At 37.7% G+C, this 16,292-nt stretch overlaps 1 protein-coding gene across 11 annotated transcripts in view; it reads right to left on the bottom strand.

Annotated features, from left to right (window-relative positions):
* The window catches only part of ppargc1a (peroxisome proliferator-activated receptor gamma, coactivator 1 alpha), a 446,776-nt gene extending 430,784 nt beyond the window's left edge, over nucleotides 1-15,992 (bottom strand). For all 11 annotated transcript variants that reach the window (XR_011353662.1, XR_011353661.1, XM_069925053.1 and 8 more), the window contains exon 1: nucleotides 15,860-15,992. The gene's annotated coding sequence lies outside the window, so the exon portion shown is untranslated. The remainder of the gene's footprint in view (nucleotides 1-15,859) is intronic.
* Nucleotides 15,993-16,292: the final 300 nt, after the last annotated feature.

Here is a 16,292-nt window from a genome sequence, read left to right as displayed (position 1 = left end):
TTGCTGCATTAAGAGTTTGCCTGGTAACGATTAACAGAGCACATTGCAATTCTTACATGCTGTGATTTTCAAAAAATACTGAAACAACATAAGGAACTAATAGAATTCAATGAGCAAGCAGAATAGCAGGTACTAATGGAATTAGTCAAATCTTTAGTTTTGGAGGACACTGCAGACCCAATGGATTGCCTTGGTTCTTCACTATCATTAAAGATGAAGGAGAAAAAGTTTAATTCTAAGCATCTGATACTTGTGTGACTTTTTTAAATGATATGTGCCATTTACCTGGATCTTAATGTCATCTCCAAGAAGCAGTCCTTCAACAATAAAATTGAAAGTGTTTTGCTTCATTAAACTTGTAACCTCTTCTTTTGAGGGATATTTCAAACATAAGCATCTATGTTGCCAAATAGCTTCCATCAGAGATGTGAAGCATTCTTTCAATTAGTGTCACTTGTTAATACTATGTCATTGTTCCACTTATATTGCCATTTTAGTGATTAGTGCCTTCATTTGAAAACAAAAATAGATATTACTTTCTTAAAATAGTAGGTGATTATGACCAAGAAAAGGGCACACTCCACACTCCAGAACAGGCAGAGTGAAATGACAACTCCCACCAATTCAAGGAGTAATCAAAACACAAAGCTAGCTTCTTGCAGAGATCATAAAATATGCAAATAATTCTTGTGTACCAGCTCTGGAATCTTCAAGAAAGATTCTTGATAAAATATATTAAAATAATACATTGACTATATTGTATCAAGCTGGAGATCTCATACTTGCGAGATGCTCACAAACATAATGAACTTCCACTTAAAGAATGCAGGGTAAGGTACTCATGCCAGCTCCATCACTGTGAACTAAAGCATTTCAGCAATTTTCCAAACCAAAAGCTAATTGTGTTTTGACCCATTAAGTCTTCAGCTCTTCTATAGTTTAAAAGGGAGGAGCATTGTTAAAAAAAATCTTCCGCTAATTTCTGAATTTCTACATGAACCAATTGAACCAATGAGTGAAATGGAAAGCAATTTCCTTGGTATATTGGTAATTGAAAGAATGAGCAGGGAACACACTTCAAGGTGACAGGGAGAGAGGGTGGAAATATGACTTATGCTCTTGTACAAGAGGACACAATGTTCCCAGGAAGTAATTTTTCCTACATTGGAATAGACCCTTCATCCCATGATATCTTTATGTCGCTATCGATGCCAATTTGTAAAATTATTTTAGTTAAGAATTTTATAACATCCACAATTATGATACGTTGAAGAAATAATACATATGTGGTATATATGTGTAAAGTAACTTAATGACTCCCTCCATCCCACCCCACCACCCTGGCCACCCAACTCTACATTAAAAAAAAATAAAAAGTAAATAAGGAGAATGCCAGCTATCGATTCCAATTTAAACCACATGATCTACATCGATCCATTCTCTGTTTATTCCTGTTTCTGTCAAAATGCCTCTTAAATGTTGTTAATATTTCTGCTTTCAGCACTTCCCATGACAACACATTCTAGGTGCCAACCATTCTCTGTGCAAAAAGCCTGCCTCATATATCTCCTTTAAACTCTACCCCCACCCCCCTTGAGATATAGCCTCAGTATTTAACATTTCACTCATGGAAATGATTAAACATCTAACATATCTAGAGTATATGTTGCATCTCTAATGATGTAATATTAATTTTATCAGTTAGTTCCCTCAACCTCTGATGCTCCAAGTCTGTCCAACCTCTCCTTACTATTAATATCCCCGAATCCAGGCATCATCCTGGTGAACCTTTCTGCACCCTCTTCAAAGACTTCCTGAATTCAGCAGCCAGAACTGCATTCAATACTCAAAATGTGGCCAAACCAACATCATACACAGATGCAACAAAATTTTTTGACTGATAAACATATTCATGCCATTCTAACACTATATGTAGTGCCATGCTTGGGGAATTGGGAACTTGTAGCCCAAGATCTCTCTGAATGTCAATGCTCCTTAAGGTCCTGCCATTCACTGTATACTTTCCTCTTACATTTGATGTTGTCCAGATTAAACTCCATCTACCACTTCCCTGCCCATATTTCCAACTGGTCCCATCCTTTGACCCTGTTGAACCCTTTGACCCTGCTGAACCCTTTGACCCTGCTGAACCCTTTGACCCTGCTGAACCCTTTGACCCTGCTGAACCCTTTGACTATCTTCCTCACTATTTAGGATAGGAAAGCTTTAAAGAGATATTGGCTCTATTTCCCCACTACAGTCAGATAAAGATCCTGGGCCAGATAGACTTTCTGCAGAATTTTATAAATCCTTCTCTAAACAAGTTGTTCCTCACTTTTATTTGGTACTGGCTGGCTCGTTTAAAGAAGAGAAATTACCATTATCATTTAAAGAGGCTTGCTTTTAAAAAAAGGGAAAGACCCAACAGAATGTACTTCTTACAGACATATCATTATTTAATGTTGATATGAAGATTTTATCAAAGGTTTTAGCACAAAGATATGAAAAGAAATTACCAACCATTATAGATTCAGACCAAACTGGTTTCAAAAAATCATTATCCTTAATATATATACATCAACTACAGATGATTTTATATATGCCGTCTACTCCAAAGTCACTGCCTTACCTTTTGTGCACTATTATTTGTACTATTATTTCATTTTATAGTCATAAGATGGTTAGAATATGTATGTTTACACTATGATTCTGCCAAAATTCACCAAATTTCATGACTTGTTCATGTCAATAATTCCTGATTCTACTCCATTGATTGAATATGGTCTATCATTAAATGCTGAAAAAGCATTTGATCAAGTTGAATGGGATTATTTATTTGCCACATTGGGTAAATTTAATTTTGGTCCTGATGTTATTAAATAGACTAAATTATTATATTCAAGGCCTAAAGTATTGGTCCACTCTAATTTACAGCAATCAGCTTTGTTTAATCTCAATAGGGGAATACAGCAGGGTTGTCCTTTAAGTCCTTTGCTTTTTGATATAGTATTGGAACCATTAGCTGTTGCTCTTTTATAGTATAGAGAATTTAATTGCATAATTAGAGGAGGAATTAAACAAAGTATCACCACTTTATGCAGATGATTTATTATTCTTTATTTCAAATTCTGAAATTTCTATACCAAACAAATTAACTATTTTTGATAAATTTAGTCAACTTTCAGGTTATAAATTAAATTTACACAAGAGTGAACTTTTGCCCACAAAAGGTGCTTTTGAAGGATATTCCAATTTTTCATTTAAAGTAGTGAAAGTACATTGTCAATATTTAGGAATTACAATTATGAAAACTTTTTAAAACTTATTGAAGGAGAATTTATGAGTATTTTTGATAGGTCTGAACAATCATTATCAGGTTGGTCTTCCTTATTTTTGCAATAATGGGACATACTAATTTGATTAAAATGAATATTTTATCTAAATTCTTGTATCTTTTTTAAGCATTACTAATTTTTAATCCCCAAATCATTTTTTAATTTGCTGGATTCGGCTACTTCTGCATAGGGGGAAAGAATAGTGTATAAATAAAGATCATCTTTAATAAACTACATTAAATGGAGGATTATCACTTCCAGATTTTAGATTATACTATAGGGAAAATTAATATACATGATTTACTTTTATTATTATATTTGGATAAATCAGTGAATCACCCTTCCTGGGTAGAAATGGAATTACAATTTACTAAAAAAAACTATGTTGGCAATTTTAGGATCCTTCTTACCATTTTCTTTTTCCAAATTTACAAATAATCCATTGATGAAAAATAGGTTGAGAATTTGGGCTCAGTTTATGAAATTCTTTGGAATCAAGGGATTTTCACAAGCTAGTCCAATTATCGATAACCATCTATTTCAACCATATTTGTTAGATATTGGTTTCAAGGAATGGCATAGAAAAAAGTATTCAAAGTTTCAAGGATCTTTTTATTCAAAATAGTTTTGGTTCTTTCAAACAAATATCAGCCAGATTTAATCTTTCCAATTGGCAATTTGTTTTTAGGTATTTACAAATTAGGCATTTTGTTCAGACCAAGCATTTGAATTTTCTCTGTATGTCTAATACTAAGATTCTTGATCTACTTTTTAAACATACAATTTTATTTTCACGGTGAATTAACATCATATATTTATAATAATTTACTGGATGAAATTCAGACCCAATGGCTGGAATCAAAAGAGATTGGGAAAAAGACATGAATATAACATATTCAGATAAAGATTAGTATCTACTCTCATCTTGATTAATTATTCCTCATTTTGTGAAAGGCATTGCTCATTACAACATATGTTTAAACTTGAATTATCCTGTTTATATTCAGACATTGATCCTTTTTGTGAGAAATGTAAAATTTTTGAAGCCTCTCTGATTCACATGTTCTGGGAATGCCCAAATTTAGAGAGATTCTGCAAAGAGATTTTTCAAACTCTATGAACAATTTTTGAGATTAATTTGGAACCCTGTCCATTAATTGCTCTGTTCAGTTTTTTTCATGAGTCAAGAAAAAGTCTTAGCTTTTACTACAAAGATAGCCAGATGAACTACTTTATTGAAATGGAAAGGTGATGCATCCCCTACTCATACACAGTAGGTTATATAATGTAATGTCTTATTTAAGTTTAGAAAAAAACAGATATAATATTAAAGATAGAAAGTTTCAATTTATGAAATTGTGGGGCCCATTCTTAGAATTTGTTTTATAGTTCGAAGAGTCAATAAGTATTATACATTCCGGTAATTCTTTGTCTGTTCTCCAGGGGTCACCAGTGATTCCATATTATTATTGAAATCAAAATAAAAGGTAACCTTGATTAGATGGAGGGGATTAGATTAGTTTAGTCTAGTCCTTTAGGTTCTTTTCTTTTTTATATCCTTATTTTTATATAACAGTCTTATAATGGGTTTGACATGGTTACATTCATTATTCATTTATTACTAGATTGAATTATTACAAGTAACTATTAATGTAGATATGCACATTTTTTTCCTTTCCCTTTGGTATGTATTTACCTGTATGTAATTGATTCATTATGTAATTGTCATTTATTATGTATGCTTATTATATTAACAAAAAAAATATTAAAAAGAAAGAGATTGGCTGAGTGCAGGCTAGCTTGGTCACCATGGACAGATTGGGCCAAAGGGTTGATTTCTGTGCTGTGGGTCTAAAACTCCATCATATTCTGACAGCTGGAACCATGCTATTCAGCCCAGCTACATTTGACTGCTACCCGATTCCCCACATCTCACAGGAATAGCCTTCCACTCTACTAACTGCCATCGCTGACTCTTTTAACAACTAATGGAATCAAGAAAAAGGAATAGAAAAGTCATAACTTGTTAGTGCTTGCCCTCCTCATTGAAGCCCAGTATTCATCAAAGCCTGCACTTTTGACCTCAATAGTAACACTACCAACTGCCTGCAGTCCTTCTCAATTTTCTGCCCTGAACTTCAGCAAGAAATAATGTACACGAGATTTTACACTCTCCTTACTTAAATCTTCCAGCAATTGCAATCTCAAATATCAAAGATCTCATTTGACCCACCACAAAGTCTGGATACTGAGCAGTAATGGTTGCCAACTGACAACATGGCTGATGACACCAGTACACAACCACTACACACCATGATTGCAAATGGTAAATCTGATGGTAAATGTATAGTGAAAAGATGCTTTGCTGCCTGTACCTGCTTTAGAGAAGACCTGCATAACAGTATGGCAGTTTTCAAGGTTCATGGCAGCCTGCAGTATTGTGCCCAACTTCAATACTGTGAGATAACAAACTTTGCCATGGGCTAAGCGGTCAGCAAGCAAGGAATGAGAATGGAAGAAAAAAGTCAAGGAGGAGGCAATCAGATAGATCTTTTCCATGGTTCGACATTAAGACCTCATTCAAGAACGGTGACAATTCTACAATTTTACTTCAACCTTCACAAACAATTCTGCATCTTACCTTGCCTGTCCTACTGACCATCATACCCTCAAGGCCATAAATCTTTCAACCATAAAGGTCACCACAAACTAAACATTCCAATTCAAATACCTTTTTAAGATCAGAGAGTACAGCATACAAATGTCAATTTGTACTCTTTGAGAGTTTATTGGATGTGGAAGGCCGCAGGTTGACTTATGTTACACGAACTGGTCCACCGTCTGCCTTCTTCACTGCAAGGGCATCCTGAAAAGTCAAATACCTTTGCCTCCATAGATGATGCCCTACCAGCTGAAATATTTTGCTAAGAATTTTTTTAAATTTCTAATGCTTTATTATTTTGAAGATTTTAAATGTGATTAAAAGCATGAAAAAAATGTTTTAAAGATTTTTGGTGGTGGCTGAGGTTGAGGCTTTTTGCTTATGAGTCTGAAGATTACAGAAGGATTTGTAAAACATGTTCCTATAATGTGTGTTTAAGTTCCAGCTAAATATGGGAGTGTGACATTGCCATTTCCTTATTTTGTCAACAGGTCAAGTTTCAGTGAGCCTGACAGGCACCTCATTCATATCACGAGGCTCTTACAGCATTCAGAACATGACCACAGAGAATCCTCCTAGCAGAGTCGCTGTACATCAGTCACATTTTTAACCAAAATCAGAGATGAATATGGTCAGCTAATCCCCCCACCACCAGAAAATCCAAGATTTCAATGCAACACAGCACAGTTTGCATGTGGTTAGCGCAATGCTGTTACATTGCTAGCAACGAGGACTGGAGTTCAAATCCCACAATGTCTGTAAGGAGCTTGCATGTTCTCCCTGTGTCTAAGTGTGTTTCATCTGGATGATCTGATTTCCTCCCACTCTTCAAAGCATATCAGGGGGTTTTAGGTCAATTGGGTGTAATTGGGCGGCTGGGATTTTGGGCCAAAAGAGCCTGTTACCATGCTGTATGCCTAAAAAAAAATTTAAGATAAGATAGCATAACAAGGGAACATATGCAAGCAGAGGCCTAGATTAGATATCACAAACCTTTCAGCAGAGAGTTATCATCTGTACATTAGATGAAAATATTCGAAGATGCTGTACCATTTCTACAATCGCATAAAAATATCATACTTTGTACAAGTGGTACAAAAGCAAATGCAAAATTGGCAGAAATAAATGCCCTCCTCACCACAAAATAGTCATAACAGACTGGAACGTATATGCACAATATATATTTAAAACTCTCGAGTTGTACAAGCATAGAAACAGACCATTCAGCCCACCTTTTCTACATCCACCTTATAAGCCATCAACATTATTGCCATTGCCTACATGACACAAATGGAAATGAAAATCAGAACAGAAAACAATGGTGCGCCGCCCTCGGGAGTCCTAATGCTTTCAGTTAACCTGTGGACTCTGTCACTGAGGTTGACAAAAAAAGAACTTTCAAGAGGGTGAAAGCGTCTGATCTAACTAGTCTTAAACCCTGCAAAGATAAACTGGTTGGAGTTTTTGCAGACATTTTCAAAATCTCATTGTTGCAGTCTGACATTCCTATCTGCATCAAAAAGACATTCATCATTACTGCTGCCCAAAATGATCAAGATGAGCTGTCTTAACAACCAGCAGCATCGTGCTGACATAGTTTGGGAGATTGGTAATGAGCAAATCAACTCCCATCTCAGGAAGGACCTGGACTCATTTCAAATTTCCTAATGTCACAAGTCAATAGCAGATACCATTTGTTTGCCCTCCATTCTGCATTAGACTATCTGGACCACAAAATCATTTCCATCCAACCTGCTATTCATTGATGATAGCTCAGCATGTAACATAATTATACCAGTAAAACTAGTACTGGAATCTAGGAATCACTTCCTCACTTTGCAACTGATCCTTGACTAACTCATCACTGCGTGACTTGTTGAGTTTCTCCAGCATTTTGTGTGAACTCAAATCAGTGCAAAGTGGCAATTTGACCTTTCCCTTGCTGCCCATCAACACAGGGGCAACTCAAGGCTGCATGCTTAGCGCCCTGCTTTATTCCCTCTATAATCATGATGCCATGGCAATGTTTGGTGCTAACACAATCTATAAATTTGCTGATGCCATCACCACTGTTGGCTGAATAATAGGTAATGATGAGTCACAGAAAAAAGATTAAGGATCTGGTTGTTTGCTACCAGAACAACAATTTTGCTCTCATGTCAGCAAGGCCAAGGAGTTAATTGTGGACTTTAGGAAGGTGAGGCTGATGGACCATGCACCCATCTTCTTTGGTGGGACAGTGGTTGAAAAGATTATCAGTAGTTTCTAAGTGTCTACATATTGGAGGACCTCTCCTTGGGCCAGCATATTAAAGGAACCAAGAAATAAGCCTCAACTTGAAGAGATGACATCAAATACATTATTGAATTTCTACAGATGCGCTGTGGAAAATACACTAACTGGCTACACTACGGCTAAGTTTGTAAGCTAAAATGATCAGGAGCACCGAAGGCTGCAGGAATCTTTGGCATTGTCAAATCCATCATTGTTCATCAAAGACATCTATGAAAGCCCTGCTTTAAGAAAGCAGCAAGCATCAGAATAGATCTTCATCAGCCTGGCCATTCTCTCTTCTCACTGTAACCTCATGGCCACATATTATACTTAATTTGTGTTAACTGTTTTCTGTAACTGGGAATTATTTACTGCACATGTTTGGCCAGATTTGACTTCACAAAACCCAGCACTTGGCATTTGTCATGATTAAACTCCATCTGCCAAAGCTTTGCCCAACTTTCTGATTTATATCCTGTGAAGTCTTAGACAAGCTTCTTCACTATCCCAACACCACCAACTTTCATGTCATCCACAAACTTACCAATCATACATTCTACATTCCCAATTTCAAATGCAGTGAATGCTATTCTCTGCTTTGCCATGTCTGTGTACATCTCTCTGTGAGTGGGTATTGCTCAATAACATGCTCCCTAATCTTCACCTTCTTCTAACCTTCAGCTCCTGTTGATTCATAAACTGTGCACAATCAGGCAGTGTACTGAGAAATGTACATCAATGCATGTGTTTCCAATCTACAAATATCATTGCAACACTGAAGTTCTTTCAGTGTTTGTGAGGTAAATATGTTTTGGATGTCGGTCAAGTTTTTGAGAAAGGTGGCCATTAAGTAAAGTTTTTAAATGATAGGATTAAAATTTTGCTAGTTAAATTAAAATGCATAAGCTGTTTCAGTGGTTAAAAAGATGAAAATTGGGAGGGATAAAAGACATGAGGATGCTTTCACAGACAATGTGAAAGTAAGTCCTAAGAGATTCTACAGGTATGTTAAAAGCAAAAGGAAAGTAAAGGACAAAATTGATCCTCTTGAAGATCAGAGTGGTTGGCTATGTATGAAACCAGAAGAGATGGGAGAGATCTTAAATGGGTGTTTATATCAGTATTGACATAGGATCTAGGAAAGTAAAGAAGACAGGCAGTGCAGTCATGGAACCTATACATATTAAAGAGGAGGAAGAGCTTGTAAATCCACAGGGATTGACAAGATATTCTCTCAGAATTTGAGGGAGGCTAGTGTAGAAATTGCAAGGGCCCTGGTAGAAATATTTCAAATGTCCTTAGACACAGGTGAGGTGTGGAGGATTGAAGGGTAACTCATGTTGTTCCATTAGTGAAGAAGGCTCCAAAAGTAGCTCAAAAAATTATAGGCCAGTGAGCCTAACATCAGTAGTAGGTAACTTATTGGAAGGTGTCCCAAGAGTTTGGATATACAAATATTTGGAGAGCCAGAGGTTGATTACACATAGTCGACATAGCTTTGTGTGTGGTAGGTCATAGTTAATCTTAATCAATCTTACAGAGTTTTCTTTTCAAGAAGGTACCAGTAATGTTAAAGGAAAGTCTTTAGAGGTTATCTGCATAGACTTTAGTAAGGCCTTTGACAAGGTTGCATATGGGAGTTTAGTCAGGAAGGTTCAGATGCTTGGTATTCATGGTGAGATAGTCAACTGGATTTGACATTGACTGTACAGGAGAAGCCAGAGAGTAGTGGTGGATGATTGTTTCTCAGACTGGAGACCTGTAACTAGTGGTGTGCCTCAGGGATCAGTGCTGGGACCATTTTTGTTTATCAGCTATAGAAATGATCTGGATAATAATGTGGTAAATTGGATCAACAAGCTTGCAGATGACACTAAGAATGGAGGCATTGTGGACAGCAAGGAAGGCTTTCAAAGCTTGCAGAGGAATCTGGACCAGCTGGAAAAATGGGCTGAAAAATGGCAAATGGAATTTACATGGTAAATGGCAGGTCACTGAGGGGTGCAGTAGAACAGAGGAATCTGGGAATACAGATACATAATTCCCTGAAAATGGTGTTAATGGTTGTAAAAATGAGCCTTTGGCATATTGGCCTTTATAAATCAAAGTATTAAGTATAGGAGCTGGGACATTATGGTGAATTTCAAATTTGGAGTATTGTCTGCAGTTTTGGTCACCTAACTACAGGAAAGATATCAATAAGATTGAGGAGTGCAGAGGAAATTTACTAGGATGTTGCCAGGACTTCAGGAACTGAGTTACAGAGAAAGGTTAAACAGGCTAGGACTTTATTTCCTAGAATGTAGAAGAATGAGAGGAGATTTGTATGAAGTATACAAAATTATGAAGGGTATGGATAGAGTAAATGCAAGTTGGCTTTTTCCACTGAGTTTAGAAGAGATACAAACAAGAGGGCATAGCTTAAGGGTAAAAGGGGAAATGATTAGGGGGAACTTATTCACATAGAGAGTACTGGAAGTAGGGAATGAGCTGCCAGATGAAGTGGTGAATGTGGGCTCATTTTTCACATTGAAAAAAATTTGGATGGGTACAGAGATGAGACAGGTATGGAGGGCTATGGATTGGGTGCAGGTCAGTCAGGCCAGGCAGAATAATATTTTAGCACAGCCTAGAAGGATTGAAGGGCCTATTTTCTTTGCTGTAATGTTCTATGGCTCATTGGTTCTATGGCTGCATTTAATTACATTTATGAAATATGTAATTTTTGAGTTTTTTTGCAAGGGTTCCTGTTGAATTTCAACGTGACTGTCAAAAATGTGTTGAACTATTATTTGTAATATGCCATCACTTCCATAAATCCCATACAGCATGGATCACAAACACCCTAAACTGCAGTACTTTGGTGCTACAGAGACAATGGTAAGAACCAGTTTAGACACTGCCCCTAAAAGAGAAGGAATGCTTTTGGCTTCATTAATCCCACTTTCAAAGTGTTATTATATAGTGCACTGACTGTGTGCGACATATCACACAAATAACATCTACAGTAATTTATTATTCCCACACCCACAAGCCAGAATGATAAATAAAACTATACACACATTGGATATACCCTTTAAACTTTCCTTCAACAAAACCAGTTTGACAATTTAATATTTATACAGCATCAGAAATATTTAGCTGGGCAATTGGTACAAATACTGTTTATCAGATGAAAAATGTAACCAAATGCACAATATTTCATCAAAAATGTTGCTAGTTCAATAATATCATCTGATTTTTTTAAATTGTTTGGTCATTAATATATACCATTAATACAATTTACTTCATCTTTTCAATCAGTTGAATATTTTAACTTATGCTGGAATTTTTTTGAATACTTGCTTGGTTTAGCCTGCATCTTGTTTCACATTACATTTCCTATCCATTCTGACTGTAATCTTGTTAAAAATGATTGCAAATTGTTGAGTTCCTTTAATATTTGATTTGCTCCCAGTGTTTATTTTTGACAATAATATATGCAAATACTATATAAACGTCCAATATAAATGTACATGGACATTGATTAGATTTTAATCCCAAAGCTCATGTAAAGCCAAAACTGACAGTTTCTGAAATTAATAAACTTCATCTTGCATACTATTCCTGTCTCCAATTTTAAATTGTCATTGATAACTGAATTTGTGGTAGCTCAAATAAGTCTGAACCAACATCAGCCCAGATTTTTAGCTTCATTCCAGCTAAAGATAATCCGGGGGGGGGGAAAAAGTGCAGTCCCAACGTAGTTAGATATTGGTAATATATTTTTACTACAGAATATATTTTACTACAGAATATTGCATTATTACAAAGAGAATAAGGAAAAATGAATTTAAAATCATATTATACATTATCCATTACTGATTTTTAACAATAAGCATTTTTTATCAGAAATTCACATTAGCCCAAAGAAATAATGATGATAAATTATTTTTCCTTTGTAATTATGCAGGTTAGCAGTGGTGTTGCAACTCTATTAGTTTGATGCAGTGGTATCAGCATTCATATATTGGTTGGTAACATATCAGATTTAATTTTACTCTTTTTTGTCTCAGAATAGCATTTACAATATTCTTGAGAGATAGATAATAAATTCTTACGAGTCCATTCTTTTTCATATTAAGGATGTGATCTTTCTTCGCTCATCGATATTCAAACATTAATATACTGTAGTATTACTAATAGCTAAAAGTAACAAAAAGACACTAAAATGTGTAACATATTGATATGATAGACAAAGCATTTCCTTGAAATGGACAAAAAATTATTTATGTATCGTAAATCTGCATTGAAGTTAACTGAGTGCTAAAATCTTAACTGGGAACATTAATCCATTGTATATGTCTTGCAAAAATGTTTTATTAGTGTTACTGAACCTCCTTGGACATTTCTAGAGTGTTCCATACGGATTTGCATGGAGAACAGACAGAAAGGCATTAGATATCTTTCCTGTAGTTAGGTGCCCAAAACTGCACTTAGTACTCCAAATTTGACCTCACCAATGTCTTTTCACAACTTCATCATAACATCCCAGCTCCTATACTCAAAACTTTGATTTCTGAAGACAAATATGCCAAAAGCTTTCTTTACAACTATCAATCTGTGTCATCACTTTCAGGGAATTATGTATCTGTATTCCCAGAACTGCTGTTCTATTGCATTTACCAAGCATGTCCTTTCTTGGTTTGTCCTTTCAAAAAATGCAACGCCTCACATTTGTCAGAGGAAATTTAAATTCCATCTGCCAAATTTCATCCTATTATTTAGCTGGTCCAGATCCCTCCGCAAGCTTTGAAAACCTACCTCCAACCTTAGTGTCATATGCAAACTTGATGATCTAATTTACCCACCATTGATATAGATTGCAAACAACAATGGTCCCAACACCAATCCCTGAGTCACATCACTAGTCACAGGATTCTGTTCATTTTGTTGTCTCTCTCCATTTAAGCAATATTCTGCTTATTATTACTCAATACCAAAGTGGATATCCTTATATTCCCAACACCCCACTGCCCCATATACTTCATCTGCCAATTTTCCCCCTCTCATAACACATCTCTATCCCTTTGAAGATATTTTGTGTCCAACTCACAATTTGTTCACTCACCCATCTCTGTTTCAGCAGAATTGTGTCTGCAATATATTGGTTCCTTCATTAAACTCATTGTTAAGAATTGCAAATAACTGAGACCCAACACAAATCCTTCCTGTTTATTATTTTACTGCCTATCCATGTAATAATAATAACCCTCATACTTTCAAAATGCCACGAGCTGTTATCTCTGTTATCCATACCACCTGCTGTCTCGGGAAAGCTCCCAACATATTAAAGGCCCATTTCACTTTAGTCACCAGGGCCGGCCTTAGGAGCTTCGGTGGCCAATTGGAAACATTTTTTGTGGGTCCCCAGGTTCACAGCCAAGGTCAATAGCCATTTTCACCACCCATAATCTCCTATGCAGCTGAAACCACTCTATCAGCACTAGCGCAGGGAAACAGAGAAGGGGGCTGTTTCCCTGGCGCTGATACAGTGGTGGGGTTGGAGAGAGAGGGAGAAAGAGAGAGAGAGAGGCTGAGGTGGGGGGGGGAAGAGATGGCAGCGCAACTCGGGCAGCAGAGGGGGGGGGGGGAGAGATGGCAGCACGACACGGTGGGTGAGCTTAAAGGGATCAAATGATTCTGAAATCCGGAAGATTCTGAACAACAGCAGGTGTCCTGTCCTGATGATTCCAGATAAAAGGCGATGCACCTGTATTTTCCTGGTGCGGGGCTCCCTTAGGCCTGAAGCCCAATTGGGAGCTGTTGATCCAAATGGTTTAGAACTGGGCATGTCAGTCACACTCCCTTCCCTCCCCTCCAGTCAGGTAGAGATACATAAACTTGAAAACATGAACCCCTAGATTCAAGGGCAGTATTTTTTCCCTGCCATTACCAGACTCTTAAATGAACCTCTCCTTGGTAAGAGATGATGAACAAGATGGCACTTTACAACAGTGACTCTGACATTAATAATTAACTATTCCCAGTCAGAACTTTTAAAAATCAAAAATAATGCCAGAATCCATTTATATGGATATCCTAAGATCACTGGCAGACTTCGGAACAGGCAGAATCCACAGTTTCTGTTGTGCCATGGGATCTTTAAACAGCCGGCACTCAGGCAAGTACACCATGGGAGTTTTAAACAGCCAGTGATTGGTCCATTTAAAATTTGCAGGAGTCGCAACCAGCAGACGCTCAACACATTTAAACTTCGCGGGTGATTTAAAGGAACAGGAAACGGATCATTTAAACACTGCAGCAACTACCAGCAGTGGACCCATGGACCAGGTAAAGAAGTCCCGACCACAATGGGAGAAAGGGGTTGGGGCTACAGGTCAAGCTGAGAAACCGGGATACGAGGCTTCCGCACCCTACCATCTTCCTGGTTAATATACAATCGTTGGAGAACAAAACTGATGAACTCCAAGCCAGACTCCAACATCAGAGAGACATCAGGGAGTGCTACGTGACATACTTGACAGAAATTTGGCTAAACGCAGACATTCCAGACACGGCGCTGCAGCCTAAGGGCTACACCCTCCATGACCCTGACTGAACACTGGCATCTAGAAAAACCAGAGAAGGCTGCATTGGTGTCATCATCAATTCATCGTGGTGAACAGACGTGACAGTCATGTCGCAATCTTGCTCCTCTGACCTGGAACATCTGGGGATCAAATGTCACCCATTCTATCTGCTGAGGGAGTTCACTGCTATCAACCTAGTCGCAGTGTACATTCCACCCCAAACTAACATCAGGCTGGGACTGAAGGGACTGATTACTGTGATAAACAGCCATGAGACAGCACATCCTGATGCCATCCCGATCATTGTGGGAGACTTTAATCTGGCCAACCTGCAGAAGTCTCTGACAACCTACCTCCAATACATCACACAAGACCAGGGGAAACAACAAATTCGACCACTGCTACACCACTATGAAGAACATATACCACAACCACACTTCGGCAAGTCTGATCACTTAGCTGTACTTCTGCTCATGCCATACAAGCGGAAACTGAAGACCACAGTACCAGTGGTGAAGACAGTGATAATGGGGAGGCAGAGGAGTGTCTGCAGGACTGCTTTGAATCAGTGAACTGGAACATAATCAAGAACTCATCATAGACTTGAATGAATATGCAACAAGTGTCACTAACTTCATCAAGACCTGTGTGATGAGTGTGTGCTCCCCAACCAAAAGCCCTGGATGAATCAGAGAATTCACAACTTGCTTAGGGTGAGAACAAGGGTGTTTAAGGCTGGGGATTGGGATCTTTTCAAGAAATCCAGGGTACAACATGCAGAAGGCCATCTCTGAAGCAAAGAGGCAATTCCAGAGGAAGCTAGAGACAGAAACAGATGGCAGGTAGTGCAGGCCATTACAGCCTACAAAGTGTGGGCTAACATTATAGATGCCCACTTTGAGAAGAAGAACCAAACAGTGCCTACTAGAATCCCTGAAAAGTCTGAGGACCCTGTGAAATCAGAACATCATTTAAGAGAGTGAACCTTCGCAAGGCATCAGACCCTGATAGCATACCTGGTAGGGTACTGAAAATTTGGGCAACCAACTAGCTGGAGTGCTCACGGACATTTTCACCCTCTCATTGCTGCAGTCAGAAAAGGGCATCAATCATCCTGGTGCCAAAGAAGAGTAGTGTGAACTGCCTCAATGACCATTACCCAGTAGCATAAACTTCTACTGTGATGAAATGCTTTGTGAGGCTGGTCACCTATCGTCACAATCGCTCCACAGCAGATGCAATATCGCTGCTCTCCTCTCAGCACAGGATCACATCAAAAACAGGAATTCATACATACAGCTGCTCTTCCTCAACTACAGCTCAGCCTTCATTATCATTATTCCCTCAGTGCTTGTCAAGAAGCCACAAACTCTAGGTCTCTGTACCCCCTCTGCAACTGGATCCTTGACTTTCTCAACAGAAGACCACAGTCAGTACAAATTGGAAACA

Source organism: Narcine bancroftii, chromosome 3, assembly GCF_036971445.1.
Source record: "Narcine bancroftii isolate sNarBan1 chromosome 3, sNarBan1.hap1, whole genome shotgun sequence".
Classification (NCBI taxonomy): domain Eukaryota; kingdom Metazoa; phylum Chordata; class Chondrichthyes; order Torpediniformes; family Narcinidae; genus Narcine; species Narcine bancroftii.
Note: the sequence above shows the minus strand (reverse complement) of the source record. Positions and strands in the feature narration are given on the sequence as shown.